This window comes from Drosophila suzukii, chromosome 2L, assembly GCF_043229965.1.
Source record: "Drosophila suzukii chromosome 2L, CBGP_Dsuzu_IsoJpt1.0, whole genome shotgun sequence".
NCBI lineage: Eukaryota > Metazoa > Arthropoda > Insecta > Diptera > Drosophilidae > Drosophila > Drosophila suzukii.
In genome coordinates, this window is record NC_092080.1 from 12,347,188 (window position 1) to 12,370,831 (window position 23,644).

At 37.3% G+C, this 23,644-nt stretch overlaps 1 pseudogene; it reads left to right on the forward strand.

The window, feature by feature from the left end:
- The first annotated feature begins 22,362 nt into the window (after window positions 1-22,362).
- LOC136116962 (uncharacterized) lies at window positions 22,363-23,068 on the forward strand (annotated as a pseudogene).
- The last annotated feature ends 576 nt before the right edge of the window (window positions 23,069-23,644 follow it).

A 23,644-nucleotide genomic window follows, 5' to 3' on the forward strand; every position in this document is an offset into this window, starting at 1 on the left:
CATAAAACCATAATTCAATTTGCCAGCACTTTAAAATGCTTAATGGCTGTGCGTCAAGTGGGTGGAGGTAGAGGTAATGCTCGGTTTTTAGGAACGCCACTTGTGTGCGTATGATTGTAAGTTTTTGCGGCCCGGGGGCCAAAGAGCCAAGTTAAACAGTTGGCCAAACAAACAGGCAGCCAAAATACACAAACACTGACACAGCCAAACATGGTTGGAGATTTCCAGAGCAAGAACAACAACTTGGTACAAGACCCAAGGAACCAAGTACCAGGAACCCCCAGAATTTGGGGGCCAGGGCCCAAGTCTCTTGGCCAAGATAAACAGCACAAGAGAAGACTTAGAAGAAGAGTGGGAATTAGAGCGGGGATCGGGAACAGGGGACAGGCGGCAGAAGGCTCAGCTTAAAGCTGCCGCCGTGTGGAAATTGTAAAAGCCGCAGCTTTGAGGCTGTTAATCCTTTGAATAAAATCGGGGGACAACGCAAACGAGGGTTGCCACAAAATAAATCAAAAAGTTGGATAAAACTCACACATAGATTTAACTTAAATAAAGAACAATAACTCAAAAAAGTTGCAGAAATATTAAATAAAAAAAAAATTTTGGTTCAATAACATTTAAAATAAATAAACTTCAATATATCTACACAAATCTATTTAACTTTGATTTTACCTAAAAATAAATTGAATTTTTATAATTTCTTGAAGACTAGCAGTGATATATAGTAGTGATTTAAGATATTTTGTGAGAAATGTAACCCTTAATAAATCTTATACCTTCTCTGTCATTCTGTAGAAGTGCCCACACTACCAAGGATGTAGAAACGCCCCGACACATTCATATATATATAGATTCAGGCAGGCTTGAAGGACATTAAGCTGATTGTTTTGTTTGGCTTAACATTGAAATGTTGATATAAATTAATTAGTCTCAGAAAGGGCAGCCAACACATGCCCTAAGCATTCTGATCCTATAGTTTCTGGTGACTAAACTTCTTGGCAACCCAAATCAGAATTAATAGAGCTAAAGTTTTTAGCAGTTTGCACACACTTAAAACCATATTTTTACTATGCTTTTTGGGGAAATTAAATTAGCCAGCTGGTAAATAAATATTTTAATTGCTTATTAAATGAAAACAATTTCTTTGCCAAAAATATTCTTTAGAATGGTATTTATTTGCTTTTTATTCGATTGTCTTAAGCTCATGTTATTTGCATTTTATTTTTCTTACATTTCTAGAAACCGTATGAGATGCATGCTGAGGTCTTGATTGAAACTAATTGGGAAGCAGTTGGACAGGATTGATTTGCTACTAATTGGGGGTAATTTACACCAGAATACCCAGCTATATGAGCTGAACGTAGATTTACAGTTCGGCGAAGTAAACTAATTCAATTTAATTTTTTAAATCATATTTTAATAGTGTTTTTAGAGCTTAAGATACAGATAATTGTGAGATAAGCAATATATGATATGTTATATATATGAGGATATATATTTGTCGAAGGTTGCAGGAACCAACACATTATCTGCCAATCAATTGATGATATTGTCTTTACAAACAGCTGAATAATGTATTTGAAAGTGACATGCGGCAGAGATGCAACAATGGGTATTCAGAGGAACAAAGGCCGCGCAGGATGTTATTTCTGTACCATTTTCCCCCCATCACACCCCCGTTTTCTAAGCGACCATGCGCTCAATAAACAAAATATGCCATGGCAAATGGACCCTAATATATGCAATTAAAACACAACATTTTGGGCTTATTATGTGCACACCACTCCCACGTCTCTATATTACTCACCTCATCTCGATTTTCATTGGCGTGCAACCAACAATGGGATTATTCATTGCCACCCATGTTGTTACTGCTTGCTGTTTGCCAACTGTGGTCAAATCAATTAAAAATTACGTATACGCACTGTAAATATTTGGAAGGGTCTGCCGCTTATTTGCGCACGGACACACAATTTTCAGATTTCCACAGTATTCAGCGATGAATAAAGCTACCAGTAGATAGACAGAGGTCAGATCAGGTTGACATAAATAATGAGCAAAGCGACACGGAGAAAAAATACATTTCTTTAACATTTAAAAGTCTTACAAATGTATTCTTATTGCCAGTTGTCGATATTTTATGATATTGAATTAAAATAATAATTTAGAAATCTATGTAAGCCAACTGGAGGTTTTGGTCAAAAATTAAATTCTGCATTAAAATGTGATTCGATGCGATTTAAAATATCAACCATTTTAAGTACACATATTATACATTTTTCCAACTGTAGGCATTTCGACACTTTGAAGGGCAATAAATTATGTGTGGACTGTGTTAATTAAAAGGTTTCATGTTTCTTTTTTATGGTGCTGAAAATAAGTGTAAATATTCTTACTGGCATCAAGTGAAATAATCTCTTCTGAGCTAGAAACTTTTCCGCAAAGCTAGTATACAAATGTCAGGGAAAACTGCAGAAAAAATATATAGAACTTTTGCAACAGCAACAGTCGTCAAAGGTGTGTGTATGGGAGTTTATTTGCTTCCGTGAATGTCACAACTTTCTGATGTCTGAGTAAAACTGCAATGGCAACTGCGATTGCAACAGTGACTTGGGCTGTGACTGTGTGTCTATCTCACAAGGTTTTTCCTACTCATCTGCATCTCCGGCGACTTTTCCGGTTAACCCACGCCCCCTCGTCTCACTTTCAGTGCTGACACAAAAGTTTAAAGCAAATATGCAATGCGCTTGCCAAGCCAAGCCATGCTTCGTGGTATGCAGCAAACATCAACAGCATTTTCCCGCTTTCCATGCGAAGCGAAAACAACGCAAAAATACCGCCCCGTGCTGGAAAAACAAGCGAATGAAAATGGAAATTAGGGTGCGGCAAATGCAGATGCACTACGCAGCAGTTTAACTTAATTTGTTGATGCTGTTCTTTCTTTTGTTTGCGAAATCGGCAAAGAATTAATCAAGTCTGACACACTCAAGTGGGAAAGTCTATTATTTTATATAGTCCAATAAAAATGTAACAAGTAACTGCTGTAAATTATAATAAACAAGCAAATAATAATGGAAATACAGTTGTATGTTTAACAAAAAATGAAAGAAATAAAATTATCCAATAAAAATGTAACTTCTAATGATTGTAATTAATTAAGATTAAGAAAAGAGTTCAACAATAATTGTATAGTAAGCCGAAATTATTTTGGGTAATAGTTATGTCTTTGAAAATTTTAAATTTATTTTTAAACATTAAAAAGGATTAACATTTCATCACATATTAATAATATATTTATATTGCTTTAATATTTTATTTGTAGTAAAATATAAATATTTATTTATCTATATATTCACCAACAGATTATTCTTTTACTGGCCACATAACTATTACCAAACTAAATATTAAGCGACAAAGGGTTAATACAAAATATTTTCTTAATTACATATTTTCAAAATTACATTAAATATTAGTTTGGTTGTTTATAAAAATGTATTTAAATATATTAGATTTATTTTCCCTGCCAGTTTTAAGGGTCTTAGCCTCCCGAAAAACTAGTAAACTTGCAGGGTGCCTGAGTAAAACTGAGAATGAACTTGTGCATTTATCTTGACGCCAGACGCCAGAGCATCCAAGTTTGGCTGGCTGATTGCAGCCACCGAGCAACTCGCAGCGGGACAATGCTGACTAGGGGCTGTAGGGGGTTAAGATATATGTGCGTGTGGGTGTGTGTGTGTGTGGGGAAAGCCTGGGAAATGGCAGCGAACGAATGGCAAAGTCTTGCAATATTTTCTGTGACATTTATATCTCACCCGCCCGGCTCGCTGGCATTTAAAAATTTATGCAATAAAGTTCGCCCGACATGCGTGTATGTGTGCGAATACTTTTGAGACTTTTGGGCCAAGAGATTTTCCACACTTTGCCATGGTCAACTTTGCTGAAGGTCAGGCCAAGCCGAAGAGGAGCCTGGGAAAAGTCTTCAAATTCCCTAATTATGCCCGGGGAATGGAAGGTGGGCGGTGGGGCAGTGACTGGCCATTTGGCTGGGCTGCCAAATAAATCAGCCGAGCACTTGACAGACGCACTGAAGTTACTAATTTAATTTACATTTTTAATTTATTTTTGCGCTCAGCTTTTCCTTTTGCCGCTCTCCATTCTCTCCGGATCTAGCTTCGCCCCTGATTCTTTTTCCCGTCAAGTGAATAAGTAATGAATTTACAACTTCTCGAGAATTCTCAAATTAAAAACAATAACACAAATGGGAGTACACCGAATGCGTATACAAATGGCAGTGACTGTGGCAGCGGAGGGAAACAACGGCAGAGGTAGAAACAGGTGCCGGTTTTGCATATAGATTTCGGGCAAATGACTAATTAAAAACGGTCGGGGGCGTGGCACAGTTAGTCAGCAGAAACATAAAATAGGCAGAGACGAAAAGGAGGATGGTTCCCTGAGGAAAAGTGCCCAGAACATGATATACTAGTAACTTTTTAATTATTCTTAAAAATAGTGTAATATTATTAGAGCTTCAATAAATGCATTAGTCTCTTTTTCTTACAAATTATATTTCAGTAACAAATTCCGAATGAAATATAAAATCCTTGAAATTCCCAGGTTTCATAATAAAATATATAGTTAAAGGAAAAGATTTCTAAACCTTTGTTTTTTAAGAATTATATTTCAGTAACAAATTCCAAATAAAATATAAGTTCTTTGAAACTCCTAAGTTTCAGTATGAAATATATAGTAAAAAAGAAACATTTCTAAATCTTTATTTTTTATAAATTATATTTCAGTAATAAATACCTAATAAAATATAAATTCCATGAAAGTCCTAAGTTTCAGAACTAAAATGTATACTAAAGAAGAAAGATTTTTAAATCTTTATTTTAATAAATTATATTTCAGTAATAAATTCCGAATAAAATATAAATTCCTTGATTTTCCCACGGTTCTGATTCAAAATATATAGTAGAAAAGAAAGATTTCTAAAACTAAATCTTAGGAACTGGTATGACTTTAAGCAAGGACTTTGCACCTTGCAACGTGTGCTTCTTCCTGCGCCTCCTTTCTTTGGGTTGTTGTATTTGCACAATCATTGCTGCTGTCCTTTCTTTTCCCCCCTGACCTCCCTGCCCCCTGGTCACTGTCATTTGCACCTCTTACACTTTACACTTGCAAAAATGTCGGCCACAGAGCTTCATGCATATGCAAATTGCATTTGCTCGGCGCACGGATGGCATCTCTTTCGCACACTCACTCGCTGTCCCTGTCTTTTTTCCCCACCTCAACGCAGTTTGCTCCTGTCCAAACTGCAACTGAGATTGAGGCAAAGGTCCACAGGACTTGATCAGTGCAAGAGCAAGGACACGTGGCTCGTGTTTTCCCCACTGCCTCCAGTGTTTCCCCTCTAACTACCTTGTGCAATTGGAACATTCACTCCCACGTGGATGGAGATGTGACCCAAAAAGTCATCCAAAAATGGGTTAACATAAGGATAACGACCTTATTGGATTTTGAGTTAGATAGGTGTTTAATTAAATTAAAGATAACAAGAGTTATATTTAAGACAAATTTGGATTAGGAATTATATAAATGTTTTATTAATTTAAAAACAATAAATAATATTACCTTCAGAAAATATGTGGTCAGTCATATCAATATGAAGTCAGCTAGCACTGCAGATCCTGATTATAAAAGATTATAAAATTATAGAAATGATCTATAGAAGGGACCTCATTGGATTTGGAATTATTTAGGTGTTTAATTAAATTAAAGACAACAAGAGTTTATAACTGAAGAAAATATGCAGTATCTACTCTTAATTAACATATTTCTTATGGAATCTTTTTTTCTTCTGCCCTGTGTAATCGATCAAGGAATCAAATATCAAGCATACGTCTTCCTGTACCGTTTTGAAAACAATTATAAAAGCCGAACTCACTTGACCCTCCATTTACCTTCCGCCCACCATTTCCCACCCACCCATTAATATTTCCTTCCGCCTCTTCAGTCAATTGGGTCACTTGACCTTGCCTTTGCCATTTTGACGGCCTCAGTAAAAAAAGCAAAACAGTATTTTACCAAAACAAAAGCAAAAGACCCTGATACTTGTTAAACAATTTCTGCTGTTTGATTGCAGCCATCTCCACAAAAGCAAAGAAACTCAAGTTAGAAGAAGGCAAAACACTGCGTAAAATCAGAGTGCAGAGCATAAAAATTAACTTTGTTAAAAAAGTACTGGATTTTTTCTGCTCAAATATCCATTGGTCAGAGTCCAGTGAAAAAGGTTTATGAAAAAACACTTCAGCAAAAGGGTAGAAGGCTATGGGATAACAAAGAGGGCGGGCTAGATGGAAAAAAGTTACACAAAATGAAAATTAAACGATGCTTAAAATTACTTTTTCGTCAAACTCTTTACGCGCTCGCGGATTTTGAGTGGGAAGTACGGGTTCTTTTCATGGTTCTGTTTTGCCTTCATTATGCACCTCAAACCAAACACGTTTTTTCCACCTTCTTCAGGTCAGCATCAGTAAACATGTTTTAACTTTTTCAAACATTTCGAAGAGGTCAAAATAAAAAGAAACAAATAATACAAAAATGCAAAGTAATTATTCTGCATCTGATGTATCAATTCAAAATTTGGTTTTGCCAGTAGAAAACTTGAGCTCTGAAGTTGTGATTTTAAAACTTTTTCGTATCTAATTAGTTTTAACATCTCGGAATTAAAAGCAGCCGTGGTCCCCGGATTTTATATCAAATTATGGTACTTGGTTGTTTGCCTTTCTCTCCATTTCCTTTGTGTGTCTTTATTTACTTTTTTTAAATTAAATTTTTTAATTAAGCGTCGATTGTGGGTTTGCTTTGCGCCTTTTTTTTGTGTTTCGGTGTTATTTTATTGGGACCGTCGACATTAAAATGTTAATGAAGCCGCATTAACATATGACGGTCATAAAAAGGTATTAGCTCGGACAAACACACGGTGACGCACACACACACACATAGCCATATGAGCTCATGCAGTTAGTGCTGGAAAGGGGGGGGGGGATGGAGAAACACACCTGAATTTAACAAGAACTACCCGCTGACCGCTTGATCCTGCCTCAGTCCTTTCCCGCTGCCTCTTCCAGCCCTGTCATTTCCGGTCCTTTCTCCGTCCTCTGGTCCTTTGCTCCTCCTTGTGCCGCATAATCCCCTCAAATATACACTGAAAAAAATGTAACTTAAAGTATTAACATAAGTTAAGGATGTGTCAAGTTGTTAAATCCTTTAAAAGTGTCTGATAGTATGCTATAATATATTACTATATATTTAAAACTAAGGCATACATACAAGAATCTGTTAAATTATTTAACGGTGTCTAAAAGTATGCTGTATTATATTATTTCTATAAGAAATATTTATTTCGTTCTTTTAGACTAATATTTAAAACTAAACTATGCATTATTATATTATGTATAAATCTCTATATTTAAAACTAAGAAATATTTATTTCATTCTTTATATATATATAAAAGAGATTACTTAACTTACGTCACTTCTATATAATATTTATTAAATTTAAATTTAGGTTTAGGACATCCTAAGCTATGTGCAATATAATGAAAAACTAAACCTCTTCCCGCAAAATTTCTCTCAGTGTGCACACACACACAGGAACCCAGGGTGCCATTCAGTTTAGGACCCGCACACATGCTGACAGACCCCACTTACAGTCCGATGGTGGCCAAATGGCATAAAGTTGAAATAAAAGTTGACTGGCTGCGGCTGCTCCGGCTCCAGCTTTTGGTCCTGGATCCACCGATGCTCCTGCTGGATGATGTCCCACCTTGGCATTAGCATAACCATTGGCATTTCGGGTGATGGGAATCGCAGTGTTTCTGGCTCCGGCAAATGTCACCGCAATAGTTGCCAGTCTCGTTTTGTTGTTGGGTCCTTTTCAGGGATCAGAGTTGTCAGGACAACGATCAGGGCAGAGTTGCTCCAAAGTGACCAAGAGACATCCCCGTGAACATGAAAGCGGACTTAATGAGATGAGTGAAACCGTTTGAGGAATTACAAGGGATTATACGTCGGCGATAAAGAATTATGGTTTTAGAAGTTGGCAAATAAAATTCAAAGGGATTGAATATATTTGCGGCAAGAGCATCCTAAGTACTCTTAATTGAATGATGTAATTTTTTATCATTCTGATAAATCACGGTATGCCTAATATAAAAACCCTTTTTTATCTTTTGATATTTTTCCACCACCAAAGTATACTTTCAAGATACAGGGTATCTCTTAGGTGGCTCAGTCATTCTAAATATCCATTCTGTTTTTATACTCACAGTTGCTCTAGTTGTGCAGGCTAATTTGCGGTTTTTGCTAAGCCAAAAAATGCCCCGCATATTTGAAGAAGAAGATGTACCGCCATAAGAAATGCGGCAGTAAAAATTTCGTTTATTTTTCTCTCTCACTCACATGTATATTTATACGCACATAAATTTCGCTGGCCCTGGCAGAGCTTACATTTTTATGCATGGCGAAATGCCGGGCCGAAACGTCGCTAATAAGTTGGCCCAGAACGGGAACAAAGCCGCGGTATATATCCCATCCAAAACTATTCCCCCCCCTTCCCATTCGGCACCAAAATACCCATCGTTCCTGCACACATTTCACGCATTTTGATATGCAAACAGAATGCACTGAATAAAGCAGCCGCACATGGCACAAAAGGTTGGCTAACAAAAACTTCACTGGAAAAATGCAAAAAACAGGTGGGGGCAGGTAACAAAATAAAAAAAAACTAAGGAACGAAAGGTAAAAACCGTCGAAATTTGCACGTGAACACAAAGAAGCAATTTAACAAAAAGCAAATGGCAAATAGCACAGCGCCAAATGCAAAAAATGCAGGGAGAGAAATAACAAGCCAATCAGAATATAATAACTTTTTAAGAAAGTCAACGAAATAAAATATTTCTTAATTCTAAAATTTAAAAATACTCTTAGTGGCTACTTTATAATTTTGAAATATCATATTGCAAATATGGTATGAAAGTAATACAGCTAAAGTATGTATAAACTGCAGGATGTAAAACCTAGATGTATACCCTAGAAATTATTATTATTATATTATTTACACAAAGTTCAAAAAGCTGGAAATAGGTAATTTAAAAAACTCGTTAATAGAAAAATCTTTAAATTACTACATTATTTTTCAAAGTGTTAACAGGTGCAACAGGAAGCCTTCCGTACTGCATATTGTGAACATGAGTTGGGGAGTCCCCGCTCGTCCTCTCTATCTCTGGGTTGTTTATTAAAAGTATAAACAAAAGGCTCTCCCAGGGAGCAACAAAAGGCTGAGCTTGGCTTGTGTTGTTACTTTTTAGTGCAAACTGCATAATTTATAAATGTGTACCAAAGCTGATGGATGGCTATAAGTAAGGCGACGCATCAGTATGTTGGCATATATGCAAAGAGAGCTGGCATAAGAATATGCAAATATTGAGAAACTTGTTAGCAGACGGTTTCAAAGGAGTTGGGCTTCTTAATATTTAAGTTTTGCGCAGCAACTCCTAAGAGAATTTTAAACATTTATAATTGTTATTTTGATTTCAAGTTAGTTTCACGTATTTATTTGGGCTTCAAACTTAAAAACGCATAAGGAAATTTCTGAATGGGTATTCCTCATTTTAATTGTTAAAAGATATTATGATAAAAACACAAGTTCTTGGTATTAACCATATTTTAGTATCTAAACACTGTAAAACGCATTGCATCATGCAGAAACCAGAAAAACAATCAATTTCCTCCTTATGTTCGAATATCACAAAGGGAAAACACCCCAAGTGCTGTTTTGTCAACACGAACCAAAACGCGAAACGTGAGCAGACCAAAAACCGCGGAAAATACCAATAACTGGGAAAGATGACGTCGAAAGGAACACAATAACAAACAATATTTTGCAATAAACAAGCAAAATCAATTTTCGTTACTGGAGCAGGCAATCAAAGCAACGAGATCACGCGACAGGGCACGCCCATTAACCCATAGTGCCCTTACTTTTCAATCTACCATTATTTCCCCACTGTTTTTAAGTTTCCCTTGACGGGTCATTTAATGCAAGTTTCATCGTTGGCAAATTGAAAGAGGAAAGTGATTTTATTCTGATAGAATTGGCCAATTCGATCAGCTGATGAGACACCTTCACACTTGTTGCCCGCTTTGCAATTTCCTCTCTAGCTATTCACTGACTTTTTCCGCTTTTCCCGACACTCATTAGCCAAAAGAATTCATTAAAAAAAAACACTGACAACTGGCAGATTCAAATAATAATAAAAAAAAAAGAAAGGAGAGACGAGACGAAAGGCAAAAGCCAAGTGACACAGAAGCGACGGCAACAAATTAAAAGCCATAAAAGGCATCAAATTATGTGACGCACTCCTGGGTGTTGCCACAAAAAGGGGGTCGGGAAGGGGAAGGGCGAAGTGGCCCAGGGGAAGGCCAAGCCAAGGCAGCCTATTTGTTAACCCCAGCGTGCCGGCAAACAAAGTTTTTCAATTTCAGTCGCATAATAAGGCGACACAAAGAGACACGGCGGAGGATGGGGCAAAAAAAATTGGAGAGGAAGTGCTTAAAAATAAGGAACCTATCCTAGTAACTACTCTTTCTCTGAATTCTTGTAAAATAACCACATAAATAGTTTTACATACCTACATTAAAAAATCCATTTCTAGAACTTTTTTGAATTTTTGAATGAGATTTATTTTATTCATCTATAATAAATAGTTATGGTGATCTTTAAAATATTCTATATACAAATTAAAAAATTATTTATTATTATTTTTTTTAGTAATACTTTAGAAATACTTTTTAAATATTATTTTGATAGAACATTTTGTTGAAAAAATATGGCTTAAACAAAATTATTCTAATTAAGGTAGTTTAACAATTTTTTTTGGGTGTAGTAGGCGCAGTGGTCTCAAGAATTCGCGTATAATTTTATTAATTTTTGTATTATTATGTGCTGTAAAGAACTCCTTGAAGCTTGGGGACTTCTATTTAGGGTATAATGACCGAAAGAGATAGAGTGGGGTGGAAAAGGGCAAGGAGATGGGTACAAGGGCAAAGCGAGTGCCGGCGTCGTCTCAGAGGAAAATGAAATTATGAATGTGCGTTTGGCAACAACCGCACCCCAGACACCCACGTAGACCGGCCTCACCTGGCGCCCCCATAGCCCCTCCTTGCCTCCCTCTCACCTGGTCCGTACCCCTGTTCAACCCCCTAGCAACCCACGCCCCTGTGGTGTGTGCTCATTTTTCTGCCAAGGTGTCATAAATGACGCGACGTTGGCGGCATCGCCATTGCCATCGCATGCGTGTAAGTAAAATAAATGAGGCTCGGCACAATGGCAGCGACAGCAGGCAAAAAATGAGGGGGCTGGTAACAGCCAAGTGGAACAAAAGCCAAATGAATGACACAAACCACAGAGCAACAGTGCCAAAAAAGGAATCCAACCAGTATTAATCAAATAGACTGAAAAATACCCCGTTAAAAATATTTATATATGGACGAAGTTAATCGAAAGTGTTATTACTCAATTTTGACAAGAGGTGTTCAAAGTATTTTAAAACAAAAAAATATTTAATGCATTTTTATTAAACTAAATATTGTATAAAAAAAAACAATAACACCTCTTAAAAAATAAATATTCTGGTATTTAGGGTTAAATTCTCCTTAACACTTTTATCAAAAACAGTGCAAATTAGTCCACAACATGCCCATACTGTCTAATGCAAATCTTATTTGTGAATACCTTTTTCCATTACACTTAATACACCCCATTACATTGATTTCACTAGGTATGAGTATCAGGTATAATGGCAGAAAGGTCATGGCGTACAGCCATTTTATTTATGACATTATTTGCATACGCTCAAATGAACGGCAAACATTTTCCAAGTCAAAAATAAAATAAGTAAATTTAATTAAAAAGATTTTCGGTCGTTTTTGGCTGTTGCAATTTAAACGAGGTGGGCGTGACAGGTTCATGGATTTGACAGACCAAAAATAATAAAGCGTAATGATGATCCTGACTTTCGGGGTTATTTTTGGCATGCGATAATTAACTTTGCGAATTTAATAATTGAATTTGTATTCGCGCTTCGCATGTAATACTGCAGCTAGAAAGTATGAAGACTTTTATTTAGAACCAAAACCGAACCCTGGAATATTAAGAAGCTAGAAATATAGCATTTGTTATTCAAAATACTCGTTTATATACACCGTTCTTTTTTTTCGGAAAACCCTTCAAAACGCTGACTGGGAACGATGCTCAAAAAGAAATCCAATTTAATGACTGTGAAGCAGTCCCTGCGGAATCTTCAGGGACCCAACTCAACCGATGGACAACCGTTGCCCGATGACTTGTGCGGGTAGCCTATGCACTGAAAAAAAACTTATAAATGTTTTAATTATTACTTATAGTTTGGTAGATATATTTAGAAAGATTTTTATTTATTGGGAATTCTTGGAAAAATTAGAAATTATTTAAGAGCAATAATAAAACAAAGCTTACAATTCTTTTGAAATTTTTTATCATTTAAATGAATTATTTTCCGGTAGTGCACTTCTTCCGTTCCCATTCCAAATCCAAAGTCCGCGTCTTTGTTTTCATTGTGGCTGTCACTTTGGACGCAGAGCCACGTTAATGGCAAGTGTAAAATGCTTTAAGCCAAGACCAAGACCTCCATCAGCAAAGGAAAATGGAAGGACTGAGTGGAGAATGGCAAAGCAGACCAAAGTGAAGCGTTGTTGGGAGTAAAAAAGAGTTTAATTAACACGAAAATGGTTTCAATTACATAAAATTACGTTTCTTTGCAGTGACGTTGCCATTGTGGGGGCCCCCTTCACCCACTTTCACCGCCTTTCTCCGCCTTTCTTTACCCCTCTTTCCCCTTGTAAATGAGCTTAAGGCAATGCAGTGGGTGTGGACTCAAGGGGCGACGGCGGAGTTGGGGGCGTGGCCCAGTTGATTTGGGCACGGAGATTTATTGGGCGTCAGTTGAGCAAATTAGTTGAAATTGTCAGTTAAGGCAGTTGAAAAAGTTGCGACTGGTGTTTTAGCGGAGTTTTACGATGGTGGACTGGAAGTTTTTATCGTAGGGGGAAATCTTTGGCAGCAAAGGACTTGGAATCATTAGAGCAACACAGGATTTTTTTAAACGCAACATGGTGGTATCAGATATAAAGAAATTAAAGTACTTTCTTTACAGAAGAATGCCTTAAATTATTTTTTACAATTATTTTTCTTTTGTACCTAAAGAAAAAATAAAACAAAAGTTCACATTTTTCTAACAAACTTTAAAATTTATACGCTTTAAACCACTCTGTCCTGCATTCAATTCGACTCTGGAGTTTTTTTTCTCCTCTCGTTATCTGAAAAATTCCGGGTCGCGGTCCGTTTGCCATTATTGACACATTAATCAAACAATGGACAAGTACTTTCAATTTATTTTCCGCCATCATTTTAAAGCGCTTCCACTCGACGGAGGGGCAAACAAAGCGCAGACATTCCCGGCGAGAGTTCAGAGCACTTTGGTGACCTCGGCCTATGACAGGATAGGAAACGGAAATGGGACAATGGAGGGGTAGGTAGAGTGTAGAGGGGGTGCCCTTTCTGCAGATTAGCTATCATTATAAATATTGACCGACTGACTGGCTGATGGACGGACTGAACGAACTGCAGACACGACACTGGATTGGACGCATTGCATACGACAAATTAGGTTGATTGCTTGGGGTCCAAGTACCTGTCTCCATATTCCCGCCCACCCTGTCAGCGTTTCAATTAAGCCCAACTCCCTGCACTTTTTTCCCTCTATTTAATTTGATTCATCTATTTTGATAGCAGGCTTCGTGGAATGAAGGAATCGCGCTGCGGAGCCTGACATTTTTGTGCGATTTGGCTTTGCATATTTTAGCGCTATTCCTGTCGCATAACTTTGGTCGGGGAGCGTGTGCTAAAATAGCAACAAATGCCACATACTTTTGGCTTAATAGTCATAAATTTCCTTTGTGCCATTTCTTGTGCCAAAAACCCGTAAACTCCGGGTCTCCTCCTCCTTATACTATATATTTGCCTGTTTTACGTCCCTTCTTTTGACCCCAAAAAGGAATAGGGATACTTTCTTATTCTGCAGCTGATTTTATACAGCAACTAAATAGGGTAGTATAATTCAGCTAAGAAACGTATGAGGTTTTTTTATGGGATGCTTTCTAATCCAGGATTAGCCAAGGGATATCTTGAGATTTTAGAATTCGAGGCGCTCAGTGAGGGTATTAAAATAAATACTGTCTTTTTTAATTTTAGCTATTATCTATTAAAAAATATGTAGATAATATTTGTTCTGTGAAACTATGCATGGTATTGTTTTAGTTCTCACTTACATAGAATAGTTTAAGAAACTAGAGCTATGTAACCTTTTCTTATAAAAGAAAAAGGTCATATTAAATTTTATTTTATCACTAATTTTTAAGTGTAGCTTATCAATGTAATAAATAAAAAACAAGTCCTTTGATCGAAAAATCTCAAGACTTGCATTTTTATTATACATGAAATTATTCTTTTAAAATGGTCGCACTTTTTAAAGTGTATTACTCGTTTTCCTTATGGTCATTTACATTTACTTGACTTTTGTTTACCCTCGACAAAAATGTAACGCCACATATTTTACCCGTGAACATTCATCACATTGCATCGCAATTCAATTTGCATTTTTCCCAGTACCAAAACACGCTCTTTTTCCACCCTGTAATATAACACACTCATGAAAACATTTATTAGAGGGCAGCCCCAAAATGTAGGCAATGCTTTTTGCATTTACATTCTAATCAGCTATTAAACTACAATTATTTAGTGCAACAAAGAGAGGGATACACACATAGTTACCCCAGCTGGCCATAAATTAAATCACTGCGTTCTGACCTCGGGGGCGTGTGTAATTGATTTTGAATGGCCACGCCCCCGCCCGAAGTTACGGGCACCGCCCACCTCGGTTCACAGCAAGTTCAACAAGTTTTCAATTGAAATTGCTGTTAAATATTGATCTGTATTTACATGTTTTTGCAACTGCAACAGTTTGTTTAGCTAATGGCTCGTTTATCTTTTAAAGGTCGGCATGAGTCACCTTTTAATTGATTAAGCTTCATCGGTGAATGTAAGTGTAAATAAAGTTTTTCCCTGCCATTTATTAGCAATTTACTAGAGAGCTGAGTATGAAAGGACATGCTTAAAGTCTTTTAATGAAAACCAACTTTTTCTTTTAGTTATCGCTCACTTTTTATGCATTTCCATCAAAGCGTAAATAATAAACTTCATTTAGAATCAATTCAACTAGAACAAGGGAGCTAGAAACATATTTTATTTTATAATATGGCCTGTGTTGCAAACTGAAAATGGTCTCTCATTTCATTTTTCTATACTTTAACTGTACAATTTAATATTTGTTCTATAAAAAAACTAATACCGTTTTTATATGATATTTTAATTGAGTCACATTTGATTAGATACTTTTTTCATCCGTTTTCATTTAAATTATGTTCATTTATTTAATCTACCATCTAGTCATAAAAAAGGCACCTAATTATGAAAATTAACAATTAATTGTCTGATTATTAAATTTTTGTGCTCTAGCTATATTTTTTTCAAATAACTGGCATTCCTCGAAAGCGTGCCTGGAGATCAAGTGACCCAAACAAACGCACGCAGGATGTTTTTACGTGGAGCTGGGGAAAAATTCCTTGGCGCTATGTCTCCCATCGGACATTCTCGTGGGCATTTAAATTTTGTGAAGCAGCCATAAATTATGTGCTTTATCAGCGATAAAAGTAAATACAGTTGTTGCTACAAACACGCCTATTGGGAGGCGGCGGGCTTACCTGTCTTACCTGGCCCACCCCCGTCAAATCCCCACCCACCTTTGGCTTTCCCTATTGGGTCAACTGTCCCTCGGATTGCGTATATAAAACAGGTGAAAATTATTTTCCAACGGTTACTATTCGAGAATACCCCGTGTTCTATGGGCTATCTACATTTTTTGGTAGCTAGATCATTTTTAAAAATATTTGTATTAAATATAAAGAACAACTTAAAGATAATGAACTATGTATTTGTAAAAAATAGTTGCGCTAAAAAATGTTGTCCTAATATATTTTATGAATAGTAATGTTTATTAAATTTTAAACATTAAGTAATTTTAATATATATTTTTTAGTATTTTTCAAGTGAATGTAATCTTTTTCAATTTTAGATATTATTAGTTTATCTCTCTATAACGTTTGTGTAACACTCGACCAATTTATTACAAATAAATAATATTAAAAATAAATTAAATTAGTAAATACCTATTAATGCTAAAAATATATATTTAAACTGCTTCTTTTACAGGGTACGAAAAGCAGGGAATCAGTTGAACCGGCGACATGTAAATGAATAATTCAAAGTGTCCTGCAACGGTGTTCTGCGTCGAGCGTAATGCGTAAAGCACGCAAAAGATTACACATACCAGGGCACCTGCCTGTGCGTGAGTATCTGTGTGAGTGCGTACCCGAGTGTGTGTAGTTAACGCTTTATCTGAGGGGTGCCAAACCAGAGACACCGTACAAAAGCAACAACAGCATGCGACAAATATTTAACATTGGCATATTTTTCACACACACACACAAACACATACACATGGGGGAGCCGAACAAAAGGCCTTCACCGCCACCCAAAAAGCCACGCCCACCGTCAGCTCCGCCCCCCACCTGGCTTATGCATGTTTTATCTTGCCCACGTGGAATTTGCGTGCGTTTAAACGTTTTCGATAAGGTTTCGCTTTTAACCCGCAGACGTTGCCCCAGCCTCGAATTCACCCCCTCACCCATACACACACACACTGAAGGCCTGACTTGTTTATGTCCCTCTGTGTATGTGACTGCAGCCGTGTGCGCGTGTTAGTGTGAGTGTGTGTGTCTGGCATATTTGTATATGCGTGTTAAGACCTCGGCTGATAAAAATGCCTTTGGTTAAGCATTCTCACCCTTTGACCCCTTGGGGTAGGCATACATAACATACGATCCCGAGCCCTAAAGGATAAAAAATAAAAAATAGGAAGCCCAACAACGAAATATTTCCCTCGGTGGGGCATTGGAGCGTTGAAGATTTCAAAAGATTTCACCGCATTTTATGGGGTTAAGCGGGGGCAATTGCCACTGGACGTCTAGTATAACATTTTTTTAAGCATCTGCATTTAAACAAATAGTAAGGGCTACGGGGTTAACAAAATAGTAAATTAAAGACAATATAACATTATTAAAGCTTATGAATATTTGTTTTCCACACATAGGATATTATTAGTTAAGGAAGGATATAATATATAGCTGACAGACCTTATTTTTTAATTCTAAGAATAATTTTAATGCTAGTAAGTTAAAGACAATGTTTTAATACATTATAACCAAATATTTATAAATAAACTTTAGTCGAAACACATACTTTTTTCGTAAATCCCATAAAGATGTTTTTTCCATACAATAAACTCATTAGTTATGTAAGGATACCATTTATAGCCCACAGATTTAGATTGCTTAGTTCTAAGAATAAACTTAAAATTATCTTTAAAATTACATAAAATATGTATAACTATAGCACAATAAAGTTCTGTTTCTATCACTAACCTGTTAAACTTCTATTCAAGAACAGAAATAAAACTTTAATAAATATTGGTTCTAATAAGAGAAATTATTAAGTGCATATATTTTAATCCATGCTTAAGGTCGTGTCCTCTTGAAACCCTTTTACCATTTATCAGCACTCGGCAAACAATCCTTTTTAAATCCCTTAAAACAAAGCCCTTGTACTCCACATATTTTTTTAAACTTTAAATAAATCCCCTGAATATGTGGAGCCCCCAAAAAATGGGCACAGCCTAGGGGAACACCAAAAAGCGCTTTAAGCAATTGCTATCGACATGGAGCGTCTGCAGTGGAGTTTCCGCGAACCCCTTTCGGAAATTCGTATCGCACATCGGGATCAGGGGCTGGGCAGCGCCTGCTTCGTGTTATTAAACGCGGATTAAGTGGCAGACCCGGGACCTGAACCACACCGAAACCGCACCAGAAAACCGACCAGACGACCCCGGCCAGACTCCGTGGCTTGCATGTGCATAAATTATAAGGCGACGCTTCCTGCCAAATACACCCCTCTTTTCTGAATGGGATTGCCCGCTCCAACTCCATCTCCATCGCCATCGCCATCGCCCATGCCATCGCGTCCTCCAGCTCTCCAACTCTATCTGCAGGCTCTGCTTACTTTTACATAGTCCAATTTATCGTTACTTTGTTTGGCACACAATTTTATGCTTAATATGTGTCGGCGGCACTCGCATATGGGGCCTTACACTAGAACCAAATCTTCCACTTGCCAAATATGATACAAATAAAATTTTAATAATTTTAATATTTCCAACATTATTGAATTACTATTAATATTATATATTATTGAACATTATTATGTTTATACAAAACTACCTTTCAACCCTTTCTTGGTATTTACCCTACTGAATTTAATACAATATTTAGGATTTATTAATATATTTACATTACCATTTTAGAAGTGCCACAAAATGGATTAAATACATTTAAAATTTTTTTGAGTCTATCTGAAAACATATTTTCCTAGTGCACCGAAGTCCACACCAAAGCTGGGTCTTGGGACCTGGCCCAATCCTGCTCCTCGTTCTGGTCACGGCTTCTCCTATCGAAGCACATGCAATATTTAAATTGCAGTCATGGTCGTAGCTACTCCATATCCATAACCGTATCTCGAGCTGGGTATCTGGTATCTGGTATATGCCACCCATCCATACTCGTATCGTTCTCCATTCGTTGACATGGCCAACGGCCCTGGCATTGATCGGAGCCCAGAACAAGGCCCCGAACCAGAGCCCCGAACTCGGAGCGACCATGCAAAGTCACAACTGCATAAATTTACCACCAACTTTGCATTTATCATAAGGGAAATGTGCAGGAACCTGCCATCTGCATACGAATCTCACGAAACAAGAAGCTTGGGGGTTGGTTCCAAATTGTAAAGAAATATCAAGGGCTCTAAAATGGGTTTATACCTGATGCAGACAATGTACTTATATTATATAATATATACCATAATATTTTTTTTATATTTTTTATATTATTTAACTGACTTGAAATAGTTAGGAATGGCATTAAGATCTAATTTTATCTTTATTAGATTTTATCTATTTTCAATCTTATCTATAGGAACTCATCACTTGAAACTCTTCATAAAATCTGCCAGTGCTTAAAACAAAATGCTTTTCATTAGAAAACTAATTCAACGTAAATGAGTAGCCAATCGGATGATCAACAAGCAAATATAAATATGTCAGAGGGTTGGATGGTTTTTCACTTTGCCAATTCAGTTTGCTTCAAAAAGGCACTTCAGCCGAAGGACGGATGACCAAGCACTTCGGTGGTTAAACAACAATGGATTCATGCAATTGCAGTTGCATAAATTTGGGACTGAAACTTCGCATCCATTCCATTCGATTCCATTCGATTCGATTTCCCCCCGGCAGTTGCATGTCACAAGCGCTAACCCAACATGCACTTAAAAAAGCCAGGATATCTACGCCCCCTTCTAATGGATGGCTGTGTGTGTGTTGGTTGTTAAGAAAATAAACAGAATGCTTGTTGATATTTTGTGGCAGCCAATGAAGCAAACAACTTTCTGTCCATCCGTTTGTCTTCTGTGTGTCCATAGCATCCGATGGCCTGCAGCGGAATCGGTAAAATCAACAAGAACCTCCGGGTCCCCAGCCAAATGCCAAATGGGTTGGAGCACGGAGTGCTCGACTTGTTCTAAAAGCTGCTTCCATCTACCGCATAATTGCAAACAAAAGCGGAAAATATGTGTGCCAATCGGTCGGTAGCGAATCCGATGCGAATCCACAGCTCAATCTCAACAGGAATTTGAGCTGAGTAGTGAGTTATCACGTTTCACTTGGTACCTTATAAGCCTCATGCCACAAATCGGAGCGCTGGAAAATCGCACCTCTTCAACGTAACCGGGAAGTTATCAAAGATTACTGAGTCTCAGGTGGCAATTCACTGGAAAAACAGAGGGCTTAGAGCAATGACAAAATAAAACAAAAAGTCTTTGATATTCGCTTTGCTTTTAAATTGAACTTGATTTATTTGTAGTATGTTAATCTATTCCAGTGATAATCGTTTTTTAGCACAACCTTTTATTTATTATTAATTAATATCGATATCTAAGGTAGTTTTATAAACATATCAAAGTAATATAAACCTTTATAGCTATGATTTCTTTTGAAAAACAATATTCTTTATGGATTATGCTGGAACGATTCATATGATGTGAACTACAAATGCTAAAACGGAAAAATAGCACTTACCTATATAGGCAATTAAAAATAAAGAACAAAATGATTATAACATAGATCTGTCTACGTTTACATAAGGTCAGACAACTGGCTCAAACTGGGGATGATTCTGGGCGTTAAAGTGGGCATGGCGCTCTGCAAGAATCTCTAGAATCTGCATGATTAGTCCCAACTTTCTAGTTTTTATATTTAGTACGAGATCTCAGCGTTCCTGACCGAAAATATAAATACTTTATAGGTTACTTACTTTCCTTTTTCTCCACGAGTAATGGGTATAAAAATAGATTAACAAAATGAAGCATTAAAAACACTGATACATTGAAAGCACCTCTTGAACCTTGGGGACTCGGACATCCCAGAAAAACCAGATATATCGTACCCACATCAAAGCTGCGTATTTAAGCCCCCGCCAGATTGACGTCTTACCCCGTGTTCCGCAACCAATTGCCACCATTGTTGGCGACAGATTTTAGCCGCTTGTTAGTGGCTAACAGTGGCGTTCATAAATACACACACCGAGAGCTGGGTTAGGATCGAATCCTTGTCACATGCTGGGCTACACCTTGAACCCAGCAGCCCGCGTGCGATGGATATTTTTCTGCGGCATTTCCCGATTTTCCCGATATTCCCGCTTTCCCAACAAAGCAACGTTTACGGCAGCAACCGCAGCACCGGGCACAAGGTAACCAGCACACACAGCCCGGGTAAACCATATAAATAAACAAAGCTCTGGCCGTCGTCCTTCGTCCTTCGTCCTTCGTCCTGCGTCCCCCTACGCACTTTGTCGTAGAGCGAGAAACGAGAGGCAAACTGTCGAAACTGTCAGGATGTCAAATAAGCGACAGTGGGTGGCAGACAGCAGGAAGAGCGGTGGCTCCGAGTTCAAACCCGACCAGAACAGGACTGAACAGTGCAGAACGGAACCAAATAGGGCCAGAACCAGCGGCAGTATCAGGATCAGGAGAAGGACCACGACCACCCTAGGCATATTTATTGGAAATCTGAAACAGCTCGAATGTCTACACTGGGGAAAATATTTTCAAGCCACTATATTCCTTAAAAAGCATTATTTGGTATAAGGTATTCTAAAAATATTAAGAAAATTATAACAATCATCCCGTATTAAATCAAAAAGAAATGCCGAAAGTCAAAATATTAAGGCAAAGAAGTCATATATCATTCCAACAAGTTAAACATTTTTTGTAAACGTAAACTTATTAAACTATAATAAATATTAGATAAAATATGCACATGGTGATATAGATAACCAACATCAATTACAAATATTTTTAAATTTTTTAAAAAGTGTCTTTCTCTATATATACATTTATTTCTAATTCCTAAGATTTCTTAAACTATGATGCACCCTTCATCTGTAAACAAATAATAACTTGAATATGTTTTACAGATCTAAATCTGTTCAAAATATTTGTTAATCAATATTTTGTATAAACTAGGCTCTTCTCTCTAGTAGTATTTTCCTAGTTATCAGAATGTTAAGTCGTTTAATATATTTTTCCGAGTGCCCTTTTCCACCCACTCCAGTGGGAGCCACTCCTGACCATGTATCCATGTCCGGCATCAGGCACAAAGAATTTGTTACATGAAATTGTTAACGGGCTGAAGCCGATGCCTCGACTCGACTGCGTTTGATGCCTTTTGCTGATATATGGCCAACCTTTGACATCCTTTAAACGAGCAACATGATGCTCTAGATTATGGCCAGGAGATTGGCTCGAATTTTCCCAGTTGGCTCCTCGGCTTGCCCGGATTGTCTCACTTGGGCGATACGTCAATGTGACAGTTTGATAATTTATTTCGTTCAAATTTTGTTTTTCGCTCGCTTTGAGGGGAAAGCGCTTAAATAAGTTATCAACGGGGACCGAGGGCCATGTAAATGGCAGCACGTAAATGAATGAAATTATTTTGCAACAAATTAAGGCAAATTTATGCGTGAAGACACGACAGGACAGGGGGATTCGAGATGGGCCTGCGATGGGATCCGGGAATCCTTGTAACAGGAAACACAATCCACAAGCAAATAAACAAAAGCGAAAACGGAACGAAACGAAACGAAACGAGACGAAACCAACAAACAAACAAACAATGAAACGAAAAACGGCAGCCGCCAAGAGTGAAAAGCGAAGAGTTTTCCTTCAGCGAAATCTGAGCAAGGCTTTGTGCAACAAAGTGAAGAGCCCTGCTGCCCTCTTTTCCGCTTTTACCCCACAAAATGGGGCTAACTGGGTCCGCTCTGCACTCGTTCACATCCAGATATATATATATATACTTTTTATTTCCCAGCCTCACTCGACGAATCAAATGTCAATAGAGAGTACATTTCATTCAGCCGGGTGATGCCTTTCCGCCCAACAACACCCACTTTTCAGTTCCCGCATTGTAGCTGTCACAGTGTTTGTTTGCGGATTTGAAGCTTTTTCCTCTTGGCAACGCGTTTTTTACCACGCCTGCCACTGTCCTTCAAGGGAAGGAGTTGCCCAATTCATAGGAACTGCTTGCAACACCTTGGGATCAATGGGAAACAGTAGACATATCTATAAAAATAAGAAATGTCAAATAACAATAGATCAATTTGCTTTCAGATTTAACAATTTTGTTATCTTACTTTTAAGTGGATTTAAGGTATATCATCGAATTCCGTTTTCATGTTGGTCATACAATACTATATATTTTAATGCTCATCCTAGCACTTTAAGTAATCTTTTTATTTTATTAATAAATTTTTTAAAATAAATCTTTATCACTTTTAAAATTTATTAAATACTGCCAAGGCATAAGCTGTAAGTTAGGTAAGTTCATTGGTAGAAGTTGCCATTCGTGTTTACTTTTTCTTAAGTAAATTATTTATTTATAATGTTTATCTTATGTGGGACCGAGAGCATCTGAAGTTCGATGGCATCCTTAAAGATCTCTAATCTGCTTTCTGCTTCTGATGCTGGTTTTATTTTCAAGCATTTCCTCGACACTGTCCGCCCCCCTTTGCCCACCCATCGACTGAGATGCTTTGGATTTCCTTTTTATTTGCACGGAAATGTATAATTTTTCCGAGTCAAATGTAAATACTTTTAGCGTATTTTTGTGGGCTTCATTGGGTGGTTTGCTCGCCTTGAATTTTTCGGGTCTGGAGCCGGGGGCGTGGCACATGCAAATGACACGCCTGATGCTGCGTAAATAAT